This window comes from Alligator mississippiensis, chromosome 6, assembly GCF_030867095.1.
Source record: "Alligator mississippiensis isolate rAllMis1 chromosome 6, rAllMis1, whole genome shotgun sequence".
Classification (NCBI taxonomy): domain Eukaryota; kingdom Metazoa; phylum Chordata; order Crocodylia; family Alligatoridae; genus Alligator; species Alligator mississippiensis.
The window spans coordinates 73,954,221-73,967,511 of NC_081829.1; positions in this window are offsets into that span (position 1 = coordinate 73,954,221).

Here is a 13,291-nt window from a genome sequence, read left to right on the forward strand (position 1 = left end):
TTGGACAAAACTTAAATATCTTGCGTCCTAGAATTATGTTTTCAAATACAGTGATGACTTTATAGAATACTAACAAACACCTCTCTTCAGATCTTGCTTTCAAGAGTATGAGGGGAAAGAATAGACTAGATATTGGTAATTCTCCAGTGCTTTGTACAGTGGAGTATAGTAATTAGTATACAGTATTGCTACATAGTCATATAGAATTTGACAGCTAGCCAAAATGTAACCATTATTGTCATTGCAGTTTGCACAAACTCAAGCTGAGGTAAAAAATAAAGCTCTTGATTTCAGAAGGGACTCATAGAACGTGGAAACATTATTTTTCTTCAGTACTGATTTTAGACCTGAAAAAAACTTTTACTCCAAAAATGAATTATGCTTTATTATATTATTGTAATAGCTTTCTCTAATTGTACTATATAATAATGTTCTTAATTGGGAAAAGCCAATTCCATAGTCAGGTCTTATCAATATCTCCAAAGCCTGCCTATTTGAAAACTAATGCCACTAAACTCTTACTGCATGCTCTGATTCTATTGCTATAGAACTAGACTCTTTGCTGGTCTTCTAGGATTTGCACAGGTTCTACCCTGCTGAAGCGTCTTCATGATCTTTTGTTCTTACCCAGAACCTGCGTATTTACGTGATTCTAGATGTGAACACCATTATCTCATACTGAAGCTGCTTCTCAGGTCGTCCAGTCTTCTAGTCTTGTTTGCCAGTTTACTCCTGTCAGGTAGGGTCCCAGTGCAGCTCAGTTTGAATTTATGTTAAGCTGCTGATTTAGTTTCAGAAGCAGTAGTTTTTACCACTGGGCTGGACTTTAGGTCAAGTGTTCCGCTGTGTTGGAGTTCTTTGCTTTGCAAGATTTGCAAAGTTTACTTTCTAAAGTAAGGAGAGCTGAAAGGAGTGAGAGTGATGGGTGAGCATTTTGTAGGAAGAGGTTCAAATGTCCATGAATGGAACCCCCAGGAAAAGTTTGTATGTTATAGTCAGCCTGGACTGGGCTTTCCTTTTATTCTCCAATAATTGTAAAAAGTGTATTTTTATATTTGTAAGTTGCAGTAAAATACTTATTTTTTGTGTGAATACTAAGGGTGGTAAGTGCATACCTACCCTAAATATGGGGAGATACCATTTATTTCTCATATCTAGCAAAGAAGTCTGCTTTAAAGATGGAGGGGAGGGGAAAGAAATTCTGGTTACTAAAAAAAACCTAAGTAGATACTTAGCAGAAACCATAATATTTCAGAACTAAAGAAAGCAGAAGGCTTAAAGAAAATATGTTGTAACTTCTTTTTTCCCTTAAAATGGCTTATGTACGTATATAAATAAGATATATAATTGTTATTATCAGTGTTTTATGTCACTGTGAAAAAAATCCTATGCATTACTGTCTCTGTGATTAACTTCTGTGATTAACTTTTTCTGGGATTAATTTTACTTCAGTTCATTATCTTAATGAATTTCATGTATAGAGGTCCAAAAACATCTCTATGAAACAGTTGTAGAATGTTTTTAATATGATTAAAACATTTGTTCTTCTATAGTCCCAGCTAAACTATATTACTGACATTACAAAGAAGAAAAAAGCCAGAGGCAAATGCTTGGCATGGAACTTCTTAGCCTTCATGGTTAAAGTGTGTAACATTATTTAAAAAAAAAACAACCCAGAAATCAGGGACTTGTAATGGGAAGTGCAGGTCATTTTTAGTTATGGGCTGTACTACCAGCACCACTTACAATTTTATTTTAATGGCTATATAAATAAAAGCAACTCTGTATGTTAACTCATTAAAATAGATAGACTTTTGGTAGAATAAGGTACTGCTGCTTTTCCTAACTATCTTGTTCTCTGAAACCACTGATCCATGCATTATTTCACACATTTAGCTGAACTAGATATTTCCAGTGAATTAGGCAATTACAATTTATTTTCCAATCTTCCATTTAACTTATCATTACCTATGATTGGAGTTCTCTGATGGCTTAGTATCTTTTCATCCCTGCACTCATATACTTTCTTGCCCTTCTAAATTAGTTTCTCACTGCTAAACTGTAGATAGTTTTGTAGTTATACTAGATTAGGAAAAAAAATCTATTGCTGGACACTTGTGAGCAGAACATGAGATGTTCTGCATGTTCCCATTTAAGAAAAAAAGCACAGGCTGCTTTTAATTTTTTTAAAATAAATTAACGGGTTTTTTAGGGCTTGTTAATGCAATACTTAAGTTGCACATTAGAGCTAGGCAAATAAAGAAGAGTTACTTACTTTGTCTCTTGAAGGTAAGTTGTCCACACATGTTCCAATTTTGGCTAGATTTGGTTGCTTCCTTAAGGTGACCCATGCATCCTATTCTAGATGGCAGACTGTGAGCACACATAAGGGATCGCACCCTTCTGGCAAGATATTCAGGGGAAAAACTGCTTTAAGATTCTTACACCAGAGACTCTAGAATTTGGACTCAGGGAAGCCAAGCTGTAGGACAGTGTCAGTGCTGAGGCATATGGCTCCCAGCAGAAGCTTGGACACCATTTTGAGCATGTCATTGTTGCCTATATGGTTGACATAGGTGTTTAATAAGCAGACTGTAGTTAAATAACTTGGTGGATCCAAGTCTAAATTTTCATGTTCCTTTACAGCTTCTTACTGAAAAGAACCTTGCTGTTTTCATCATATTTTATCTTCCAAGGTTGCTCCCCATTTTCTGGCGGTTTGAAGACAAATATCCTGGTCTGCCTTGGAATTTTCTGAGCCACCTATTAACCCAACTGCTCACGCTGTCAAAAAATAAACTTTTTTAGCCAGCCTTTAAAAATGCATAATAAATATTCTGCAATAAGGTCATCAACATGAAGAGGGAAACTTACTGAACTTTTCCTACTTAAATGGAAGCTATCATCTGTAAGTCTTACCTGTCTTGCATACCTGCTAGTCTTGAAATAAAATGATTCCCCTTTCAGCAAACGTAAAAAGCCTTCTTTTTTCTTGACCCATATTGAATTCAAAATCATCAGTCTGTTGCAGTGGTTTGTCTCCAAATATTCCTTTTTTCTCCTTAATAAGCTCATTATATTGTAATTGAAAGTGTAGTGGAAGGATTCTATGAGATAGCATAATGGTTTAATGAATGAGTTGGGGATCTACAAAACTAGAATTTTACAGCATGATAACTAAATATAATCTATTTTTCCTTAATTATAATCTGTTTTTCCTTAATCAGTTATTCCTTTTATGACTATTACAAGCAGAGCTTTGTTTACAAATCCAACTTCGTTTTTCACTTTTTATTCTTTTTTCACTTATAATACCATGATATTTCCAGAATAAATAATAGTTAAAGTAACTTAAAGTAATTTTTAAAACATTTATTTAACATGACTTTTTCTGCAGTAGTGCTCCCAGGAAGTCCTTTTATGGAAAATCATATCAGATCATTTCTAGCATCAAATACAGAAGAAAGTGGAATATTCTTAGTCTGTTCTAATCATTGTTTACAAATTTACAAGTGTGATTTTGCCTAATTATTTGCTTTTTATCATAGAGAAACTGACTATATGAAAAAATCATTTAAAGTATAGAAATACTTTTTCAGGAGGTAACTTGAAAGAGAACAATGGAGAGGCTTTGGGCAAGAATAGATGTGGATTCAGTGACAAACAAGAATTTTAGCCTCCCTGCCTATTCAGTCCTTGACTTTTCTGCTGCTGTGCACAGCAAAAAAGTGCCAAATATGAAAAGAATGGTGGAGCCTTTTGGCCACAGCTATGTGTAAACATATTTTTGTAGGGACCAAGAGGCTGAAGCTAAACAAATAATGTGTTTGGATGATGGTTGAGCAAACTGCAGGAGAAAGCAGAAGTATATAACAGATGGAGTCTGTTAATCATTGAACTTTGTGCACACAGGTATACAGGAGTATTGGGGTGGGAAGCAATGTATAAATATGTATGTATGAATGTTACACTTCCTTTCTTTTTACACCTCATGTTAGCTCTTTCCTAAAGCACAGGCCAGAATTCTGCTTTCATGATCCTTTAGAAATATAATATAGGATTAAATCTCTGGACTATTATAGTTAAATTTCAGAGAGATCATACCATACAGTTTCTTTATGCAACAAACAGTGAGTATCCACTGAAAACATAATGAATAGTACATAATATAATAAAAAGTAGTTTAAATGCTTTACCTTTTAGACTAAAACTGTTAGCAAATACACTTGCTTTCTTTGAGACTTCCTGTAAAATTCATAATTTACGAAATAGTTTTCTCTCCATAAACCCAACTAAGTTAGCTAAGATTTTACACGCCCTAACCTCACAAAGCTATGCCTTTGCTCTGTTTTAACTGAGACAAAACCCCAAGCTCAAGCAATTAGCTAAGAACTGAGAGTTTCTCCCACTCCTTCTAGGTCCATAAAACACATTGCAGTGGACCAAGCAGAAGACTTCTCCAGCATGCAAAGCAGGAATAGCAGTCCTGTGTCCAAAGTGGTACAAACATTGTGATCCAGCTCTCACAGTAGACATATCACTCCATCTTGGATCAATCCACAGGTCTGTTTTAACTTCTGTGCTTAAAATAAACACCCCAATCATCTCTTAGAACGTGACCTGCTAGGAGGATTACCTACATTTAAACCTTCTGATCTTATTTCAGAAGCAGCTATTGAGCATGTCAGGTAACTGCCACATCCTATTCTGGAAGTCTCTGGCCCTTCTACTTGCTCTATTTTGGTCTCTGTGGTTGGGTAGAAGCACAAAGTACTTCGGCTAACATTCAGGTATTCCCCCTGGAAATATCCGTGGGCCCCTCTCTCTCTGTCCTTGTGGCCACAGAGGAATGATGTGATGGGTCAGGGATGTAGTTTCTGGAGAGGACAGTGTAGACTTTAAAAAAAAAAGTCAGGCCAAGAAAATGCCCAGGCCTTTTCCCTTTGATCCCAGAAAACTTCTTGCAGGAGGCATTTTTTGACACCATAATCCTGTTATAACAGCACCACTATTCACATGGGTGAGGACTAGATAATGTTCTCTTCCAATAGCCACTGCCTCAGATTGCCTTTGATATACACCCAAAGGAGTGCTTGGGTAAGAAAGCACCAAATGATGCTGCAGCCCTCACTTCTCACATTGATCTGAAAGAAAGGGAAAATGTAAAAAGCCACTTGCCAGCAGTCCTGCTTTGACTGAGACAGCTGCATGTTCTGAAACACTAACTCTCAGGAAATTATTGTCCAGGCCACTTTTCTGGGAGTGTACTGCAAAAAACTGCTTAGTAGTCCCTCTGCTTTCCCTGACTACAAACAGACATTCCTTGCAACTTCCATTTGTTCCAACTCCCATTCCTTGCAAATTCCTCCAGAGCTCAGCAAGCGGCAAGAGCAGGGCCCTCGTACTTCAGCCAAGAGAGCTGGAAATAGAGAAGGGAAAGGAGGAACCTCTCTGCCAGCAAACCAAATGCTTGATGCTAGAGAAGGACTGGGGAAGTCACAAAACACAACAGGAGGTTAAGTTGAAAGGGGAATCCAATAGAAATGGAACAGCTTTATTTTGAGAGGATGATTTGTGGCCTTGTGTCAAGGAGGGTTATTATCAGTGAACCGGGAAGTTATGTATTTTCTATTATTTTTTTCCTCTTCTAAGAAGAAGAATAACTGAAAGTTCATCAAGCAGAGCCATAGAGCCAACCCCAGCTGCAGGATCCCTGCTTAAGTGAATTATCCCTGGCACCATTTGTCAGGTTACCAACTATGTACTGGGGAAAAGAGGAGAATAAAGGAAAGTAAAATCAGAGAAGTAAATAAAAGAGTGAAGAGGACTTTTGACTTTTAACAACTTTATTTCACAAAAGATCAGGTACAGAAAGCAAAAAACCATCAAACCACACCAAAGAGAAACCATTCCAGGACATTCAGAACATCACACCATGACAAACACCTTCGCAGTAATACACATCATGTCTAACATGCTATATATAAGCGCCAACTAATGGACAGCGACCGCCGCTCAGCCTCAGAACCAGACTGATTAAAGGGAGTTCACGGGACTGCTACCCGGTTTCACTCACCTAGGGCGTCTACATGGTCGGAACTTTTAAAGCCGTCTCTTCTTCCAACCTGAACATGCCATATATATAGCCCTCGAGAAACGAACAATTCCACCCTTCCCTGTCCCATAGTACATGTACAAAAACCTTCAACATCTCACTCCGAGAAAATAAACAACAGCAGCCTGGTGAGGGCCCAGGGCACGGCACAAGCCTGAAGCCACAGTCCGCCACTGCGCCCACCCGGTCACCCAGACTGGTCAAGACATCAGAGCGCGTATTTGAGACGGCTGTCCTCCACTTGGCACAGCACTCCCTCAAGGGCCCAGAGTGCCTCGAAGGCGGGTACCCCCCCGCCGGAGCACAGCGTGCTCAAACTCCAGCGAGAGGCACGCCCGCGCTAGGAGGCCGAAGAGCTGCGGGGAATCGTCTGAGCCAGTGCCGGCAAGCCGGTTACGGCGGCTCTTGAGGACGGCCATCTTGGCCTGGCCCAGCAAGAAGTTGGCCAGGCAGATGGCGCCCTGCTCGGCCGCCCGGTACAGGTAGGAGCATACGTAGGTGGTCTCTGAGAGGCTCCTGCCCAGCGCCCTCATCGGCGGCTCGAGGGTGGCAAAGAGCGGCCGCAGGCGGGGACAGTCCAGGAAGGCGTGAAAGAGATCCTCGTCCACGCCCCCATGGCAGAAGGGGCAGGCCGTCGAAGCGGCTGGGTCAAAGTGGGACGCAAACGTGCCAGTGGCTAGGATGCCGTGCAACAACCGCCACTGCAGGTCGCCAGTCTTCTTGGCAGTCAGCGGCTTATACAATGTGCGCCACGCCGGGTGGGCCGGTGGGGAAGCCGGTGGCCCCAGGCGCCATCGCCACGGTGTATCGGGGCGGCCCGCCAGCACCTGAGCATGGCGGACACAAACCACCCAGGCATACAAGCTTCTACGCGATAGAGAAGCAAAGGGACAACCCATGTCACTATCGGGAGGCATGGGGAGCCGCAACAGAGTGCCTGGCCCACCGGCCAGCTCCGCGGCCACAGCCGGGGTGACCAGCAGCGAAGGGAAAGCCTCGCTCACGGCATCCGTGGCCTGCGGGATCTGGCGCTCCCAGAGATGTTCATCTAAGGTGGCCGCCGCCACCGGCGGGAGGGCGGCCCGGATGTCACACAGGAGATGACCCATGGTGCGGACGGAGCGCATGCCCAGCCGTGCGGCCAGCGCCTCGGGCAAGAGCCAGGCTGACCGAGCGGGGTCAAGGAGATGGTGCAGGCGGAGGACGCGCGCCTGGATGAGGGTGGCTGTGAGGCTGGCAGAGGCCAGGCTCGGCACGGAGCACGACAGGGCTGAGTTGTGCACCAGAGGCTCCCTCAGCAGCTGCGGGAAACACAGTGTCCGGGCTCAAGACTGGAGGCAGAAGGCGGCCTGCCAGGCTCGTATCACGTTGCAATAAAAGGCCGGAAGCACTGCCCAGTTCAGGAGCGTGGGTGTCAACAAAAAGAGCTCCCGGTCAAAGCCAAGGGCACCGACCCTCTGCAGGAACGGGCACGCCAGTTGTTGCCATGGCAGCTGCTCCTCGCTGTAAAGCAGTCGCTGAAAGGCCTGCAGGCGGGAGGCCGCCACCCTGCTCGCCGGGTCAACCAGACCCTGGCCCCCCTCGGCGACAGGCAGGTGAAGGACAGCTCGCGGGAGCCAGTGGCGCCCATCCCAGAAGAAGTCTACCGGGTTGCGCTGGAGTCTCTCAAGTAGATCCGGTGGGGGGTCGAGCACGGCACACCGGTGCCACAAGGTCGCTGCCTCCAGGTTGTTGATGACAAGGACTCGCCACGGTAGGAAAGGCTGGGCAGGCGCCAGTGCCACCGCTGCAGGCGGGCCTCCACCCCCTCCTCGAGGTCGTCCCAGTTGCGCGCCATGAAGGTCAGTGGCCCCAGGAACACGCCCAAGATCTTGAGGCCCTCGCGGCGCCATGTGGGGCTCCCCGGCAAGTCCGGGGGGGCGTGCCAGTCCATGTGCCAAGCAGCAAAGTATCGCTCTTGGCCCAGTTGATGCGGGCGGAGGAGGCGTGCTCATAGGCACGCTGGCAATCTGCCAGGGCCTGCACGTCTTCCTGAGTGTTGAGGAAGACGGTGACATCATCCGCATATGCCGAAAGCCGGAGAGGAGGGCCAGCGGACGGGCCCGTGGCCAATGGCAGGGCCACACCACTCAGGCGGCGTAGCAGTGCATGTAGCAGCAGCTCGATGGCCAGGGCATACAGCATTCCCAAAGAGTGAAGAGGAAGGAAGGAAGGAAAAGGGATGAGAGGTAGAGATAGGAATGGAAAAAAACTGGAAAGAGAGAAGAAGAAAGAAAAAAAAGCACTGAGAAGAATCAGGCAGAGCATGGGGAAGAGAAGAGGAACTTGAGAACAAGAAGAAAGGGATGATAACTTTGGTTTTCTGTTTTCTTTTGTAGATAAGTCTTAGCACTTTGAGCAACTGACACATTGATACAGCCATGAACATAGTATATTAATGCTATACTAGCAACAGAGCATTTAAAATGACAATGTCTCTCAAAATTGCATATGTGGTATAAGAGATTAGTTGTAAAAGGGAATCAATGTCATGCTTTCCTGATAAATGGCTATGACAACATGTCTGGAATTGTATAGTCATCTTACTGATGGGTGTCCCATCATCTTCAGCAACAGACCTTGCTCAGCAAGGTAATCAGGACTTGATTCTCATTTTCCCATCTTCCTTGTTTAGTGATTATGAAGTGCACTAAAATATTACAGACACTGTCTCTTTTCATAAGATTTTTTTAAATGTAGGGAAATAGCATTGCAGTGCCCTCAGGTGGTTGAGTTGAATTGTAGCCTGTTGTTTTTCATTCTAAAAGCATCTGTTCTCACCGGCTATACATGCTAATGTTTATGAGTATGTAAGGCAAAGGATGCATAGTTTAGGTGAAATGTAGATGCACACGCACACACACACACACACAATCGATACATAAGCACTTTTAATTTTCTTGGGGAAGGAAATACAAACAAGTCACCAAAGGAAACACGAAAGAACATTAATACTAATATTGTAAGGAGAAAGATGAATAAGGAAACAGAGAGCTAAAGGAGAAAAATTAAATGCCAGAAGAGGAAAACAGGAGAAAGCAATGTTGGAAAAATACCCAGTTTGTGTATCAGTTTCTCAGCCATGATTATATGTAAATATGATTTTCTAATATTGAACAATGAAAGATAATGTTTAGTGTCTCACTAAATAGAGACCATATGTCCTTCGTTCTCATTGCCCTTTGTAGTTGTCATTTGCCCAACTGTCTTTCACAGACTGCCATTTCTGATGTTGTTACCAGAGTTTGATCTTCAGCAATAAACAGCATTTTCTCCTTTGCAAGAAAAGCGTAACCCAAAGGAATCTGAATGTCTGAGGATTTGTGAGTACTCTCTTATCAGCATCAGTTCAGTAAAATACTTCAATGCTATTAAAGTAATAGTCACATTTATATCAAATGCATTTAGTCACATACATCTCACTCAAAAAAAATTCTTCACACTTACAATGTCAGGAACCATATAACAAAGAAAGCACCTTTCAGCATCTTTTTGCCATATCTTCCACATTTAGCATCTTTTTATGCCTTTTTAAAAATTAATGTGTGATATTAATGTAGCCAAAGAAGAATTATGTACATAATCACCAGCAATCAAAATGGTTTGTATCATATAATGACCACCTTTATTCCACTGGGATACATTTATGTTTAGAAGTCAAACAACACGGCCATATGGGAACATAGTATTGTTTCTAATCATTCTTATTTTGTTGTTGAAAACATTTTATATAATGAGGTACATTTTCACAACACTTTACAAGTGTTGGTAAGAAATGAGGATTGCTGGTTGAGAATCACTGCTCTACAGTGCAAATCGGTGATTCTCAACTATGGCACCATGGCAACCTGTGGTGCCTTACGAAGCTTTCAAGGAGTGCCACATCATGTAAGTACTGGTAGGTGTGCAAACATGATTCACAAGATAAACCTAGAGCTTTCAAATATGAATCAATCGTGCTAAAAACATTTGACCTGTCATGGTGTTTTAAAGTTCCTTGAAACAGAATTGCTCTGTTATTATTTTTCTGCAAGTAAAAACCAAGCGAAAGCATGCTTTGAGTCTAGTTCTTAACAGTTCACATAGAAATTACTGTGAAAAAGAACACAGAGCCCAACTTTCTGCTGGACAGTGTAACACAAAAGGCTCTGACTACACAAGACCCAGGGGTGTGGGTGAATGCCACATTTGCATTTCCATCATTCTTGACTCCTCTGAGGACCAGTGTGGCCATCAGGATACATTAATGGAACCCCAAAAGAAGTCTAGAGCAGCTGTGTAGTGGCTGCTCAATATCCAGACATCAGTACACTTCTGCCTCTTCCCCCAAAAGAAGGAGGCGGCAAAGCTGGATTGTGCCAGGACCCTCTGGACAGTCATCAACCAATTAAGATAAATGTTCTCTCTTTACTTATACTGCCCAACTTTCCCCCGACCTGCATTCTCCTTGCTCTCCTCTCATCGCAGGTCCCTGCTCTGTTGAGTTTTCCTACTGGTTTACATAATGAAAGCTTGGGATCTCTCCCATCTCCCGGAGTTGTCTGATAAAAAATGCTTTGCTGTACTCTTGGTTGACCAATGACTGCCTACAGGGGATCCTACCAGCAGTAGGAAGAACTTTATCTTTTTTTTAACCTATGGAATAGCAGATCTTTCAAAAGAGAAGGTGAGTTAGCTGCCTAAAGTTGCTCTCTCAGCAAGAGCCTCATTAAATATTTTTACCTCACTTGCACATTCAGAAAGAGTTTTACTAACAAAACATTTTTCTAAGCTCAGTGAGAATCAATAGCACTTACAAGCACACACTTTATTTATTGGCAATTTACTCCTGAATTCCCTATCTAGGTTATCAATAGGGAAAGCAATCTCTTTATAGCACTAATGACTTGTAACAAAGTATATACATCTGTTTAATACAAATAAAGGGCAAACGATTTCTCAATCTTGCTTAGATAAGATAGAACACACAAGGGCTTACCTCACTTAAAAAATAACTTATAGCCTTCTCTCATTAACAGAATAAACTATTATTATGGACATAACTATTAATAAAAATATCAGGTTGAATGAGAGAAGGAAGCAGGCAAACAGACCTAACAAAGCGCTGTTCTTACAATGATGAAAGTCATTAGTAGAAGAGAGGCAACAGATTTAGCAGGTTGGGTTTACACACAGAAACTGGACATTTCAAAACACCATCAAAGAACTTCACCATCATCAAAGAAGAGGAAACACTCTTCATAATTCCATAGGAGACACTTATCCCTAAGAGTCTTAACTGAACCAATTTCCAGCGTGTTGGGTGGTGGGGGGCAGATTTTGTTGCCAAATAACCCATTTTTTTAGAAATCATATAAAGCTAAGAATCCCCATATCACTCATGATCATTAAATGTAAGGGGCAAGTGTGAAGAACACAGACACGTTTTCAGGTACCACTGTACCCTTCCCTAGCTTGTCTATGTTCCTCCTAACTATACAGTTAGTCCTGTAAAAGATACCACCCACAAAAATCCTTATCTCTTGCATTTTTCCTGGACTATCACCCAACATTGCATTGATCATTATAGTTTTTGTAGAAGAAGGTAATCTCCTACAAAACTATATTTAATGATCAGTGGAGTCTTGGGGTGATCTAAGTCAGATAATTACATATTAGCATCTTAAATTTTCTCCTCAGTGGATATTTTTACATGTGCATTTACTGCATGGTAACTTGCTGCACACTAAGTGGTTTTTACACTGGTGTCTACACGTGCAGGCATTACAGCACTGTAACACTGTGTGTGGACTGACTTGGGACTGAAGTTAATCCAAGCCAGTCCACACACACACAGTGTTACGGCACAGTAAGGTGTCTTACATGCCCTACTGCACAGTAATTAACCAGGCGGAGCAGGTTTCAAATTTACGCCCAAGTCAGCATAAGTCACCATAGTTACTGAGCAGTATGGGCATGCATGTATAGATGCATGCCCATACTGTACAGTAATTTTAGGTTACTGTGCAGTAACCTAAATTACTGCACAATAACTCTACACATGTAGACACGCCCAGTTAAAATAAATATTATTCTTCACTTCTCATCCTAAATTTAGTGCAGCATTATACTGCTATAGTCCATTGTTGGCTGCATTTTGAGTGGTCAGTGAAGTGATATTTTTAACTTCCTCACAGAGCTGTTGCAAGAGTTACTTAATGTGGTTTTGTGAGAGCATTGAATCTTTGGAGTTTGTAATCCATAGCTGAAGAATAAATCTCTTCATCACAAGATTCTGAGAAATAAAAAATTTCCTAACAGTCACACTTATTATCATACTCTTTTCCATACCAGACAGAAAAAAGTTAAGATCACTGGATTTAATTTTTTTTCAAATAATTATTTGATATAAGACTAAACTTTACTCTCAGAAAACATTCTTACAAGCAGGAAAGTAGCAAAGCTTCATATCACTCATTTAGATCAGTAGGTGTTTTTCAGAATGCACTCTCAATAAATAGAATTTTAAAATTTATTCATTAGGGAGTAATGTGTTTTTATGTATTTATTGAAAATTGAAGCTTTGTGCAATTTTGATCCAAATGAGAAATGTCAAAGCCTAGGCCTCTGCACCAATTTCAGCTGTGCATCTGAACCTTTTCTGCCCTTGCTTTCTGAAAAGTATTGAAAAACATAATTATGAGATATTTTTGCTCAATTAAAGAAGCTATGTGGCTTTCCAAGCTTGTGCGGTTTAGGGGAGAAAAGCAAATTTCCAAGGACCATACATATTTTAAAGCTGAGAAAGCTAGTTTCAGCCAGCTCAGGTATGTCTTCCCTACACTTCAGTCACTGCCACATCAATAGGGAGAGTGAATCTAAAAAACATGACAGACATGGGCCAGCTGCACAAATTCCCTGCTTTTCTATACATCCTTAAGCTCCATGGAATTTCCCTACAGATTATACAGAATCTAAGCATTAGGAGGGTGAGGACTCCAATCTAACTGAGATTCACAGGGAGCTATCCAAGTGGACATTCACTGAGTGTCCCGCCTTTCCACACACATTCATTTCATGAAGAACATCATTTAGTTTAGGTACAAAAATCATCTATTGCTTGGCGGTATAACGAGAACTGTTCATAGCCATAACCAG